The sequence below is a fragment of the Microtus pennsylvanicus genome, assembly GCF_037038515.1.
Source record: "Microtus pennsylvanicus isolate mMicPen1 chromosome Y unlocalized genomic scaffold, mMicPen1.hap1 SUPER_Y_unloc_2, whole genome shotgun sequence".
NCBI classification, from domain to species: Eukaryota; Metazoa; Chordata; class Mammalia; order Rodentia; family Cricetidae; genus Microtus; species Microtus pennsylvanicus.
Window position 1 is genome coordinate 2977458 of NW_027460880.1, and position 2381 is coordinate 2979838.

The following is a 2381-nucleotide window of genomic DNA, read 5'->3' on the forward strand; positions in this document are numbered from 1 at the left end:
CACAGCAGTTTAGAATTGTGATTAATAGAATGATTAGTTCTTGAAAGGGGAAAAACTTAGAGATCACAATCCCTTACAAAAGCCCTCTGCAGGATCAGAAAAGGAGCCTAGTAGCCGGAAGGGAAGCTCAAGCAAGAGATCAAGCTGAAGGTAGAAGTTGCTTTGTAAAAGAGAGAGAGACCACAACTCAATGGGCTGGTATCTCAGTGGCTATTCAGGAAACATCACAGAGAAAGGATCTGCTTCATGCATGAGAGTCACCGATGATTTCCCTTTAAGAGAAAAAATCATCAAAACTCCCAATAACATCATCAGCATTCAACAACATGTCTATGATTTCTTTGTCTTGCCTTTGATTGTGCAGTAAATGATGCTGATAGTTAATCTGTGCAATTATGCAAATTTCCTTGTGACTGACTAGACAGAATTGACAGGTTATCTTAAACACAGCAGGGAGTCACTCTACGATGGAACTGGTTCATCATCACCTGTGTGACAGTGACATAATTAAGATCTTTCCTTTGTCTATAAATCTCATTATGTTCAACATGATATGTTGTCATACAGATTTCTTAGGGTTTTGTCCCACTGGTGGTTTCCTTGGTATGCTTACATAATTATTGCCAAATCCAATCAGTTTGCCATGCACTCTCAGCTCCACGTCATTGTGTTCCCCTTATGTTCCAGTCCAGGCATTTTAGACCTCTTGTAACTGTTGTAAGATTATCTCATGTTCCACCTAAATGATTTAGGGTTTTATTTAGGCTGGGTTTAATCTTCCATCACTGAGTTCATTGACTTTCCTTGGGTGTAATTTCTGGGACACTGAGCCTAAATCCTGGGGGATTCCTCCAGTTATTTCTCCTTTCTTAGACAGTTTACACTCTCACTATTACTGTGAGAGTGTTTCTGTAGCAAATATTCTTCTCAAGATGAGAAGAAACTTCAATATTACAATCCATTTGCTATTGCGATTTAAATACACACACAAACACACACAAGTTAATGCACATACACTGATGATATCTCAATTTATGGGGCCATTCTGGGGATGTCAAGATCGATATCTCTCAAGTGGTTCTCAGAAGGCCATAGGGTGACCCTCTCTAGGTACTTAAGCAGGGAGGAGAAGTTGACCGCACTGTGACATGTCCCTAGGAACTATGTGTGCCTTGTCCCATAGTCAGACTGATGACTGACTATCTTGAAAACTGCCATGGAACTTTTGTTTGGCAAATGATGGAGATCAAGTCAGGGTCAAAATCAGAAAACTAGATGGAGCTTCCAAGCTCCAGTGGAAGAGCAGATGGATGGAGAAAAAGAGCAAGGATGTCAGGAATATAAGGGCTTGGTCCACACTATGAGACACTGTGCCTGAACTAAGGGGATTCAACTAATCCAGTGACCTGGGTATGAAAGAACATGGGATCGAACTGGAAGTTCTGAATGTGGCTGACAATTGGGGCAGACGGAGAAACCAAAGATAATGGCACTTGCAATTGTCTGCATATCATACACTGGCTTTTTGTGATCATATATTTTGTGGATGAATACCTTGCTAAATCTGGATGGATGAAGGGTGGGCTTGGACTTCCCACAGCTCAAAGTACCCTGCCCTCTATTTGGACTGGTGTTTGAGTGGAGAGGTTTATTTGCGGAGCAAGAAGAATGTGGGAGGAGGAAGAGATGTGGAAAGTTTGATAATTATTATTATGAAGTAATGGAAAAATCAATAGAAAATAACCAATCAGGATATTGGAGCTAGGAAAAAAAAACATTCATGTGAGTTGTTGACTCAGACCAAAAATTATTTTACAGAAAAAAAAAAACATAAAGGGGTTGAGTTACTTGGAAAATATGACTCAAGTAATTGGGAAGAAGACGGGGGTTTTTATTTTGGGTCTTCATGGGGCTGTATAAGCAGCATTTTAGGACCTGTATGCTGGATATTTCTGGGGGTTAGTAGGAAAGAAACCTGGCTAGGAGGAGTTTTATGACATAAGTAGAGCCTTGATGATGTCACAAAGCTTTGGTTGGGGGTGGCAACTCTGTTCCTCATGAAGCACTAGTCTTCTGTGAAGGTGGGCTTACTATCTTCACGGTGGCTGAGGAGGTCAGTTCAGCTCTTGGGCTCCACAACTGTTTAACCGAATTTCCAGAAGTTGGAATCTAGAGAGCCAAGATATTTTCTTTTGGGTAAATATGTTTAGGAAGCAACTAGGACCACTGTAGTGAAAGAAAGGTTTCTTTCAAATCTGCTCTGGGTCCAAAATTTATGTCGTTAACAGCTCCTATATTTGATAGCTGGGGGACGGTTAATGTCGGGTATTCTCCCCACTCTATCTTTGCTAAACATGTCCAATTCCTCAGTCCACTTAATG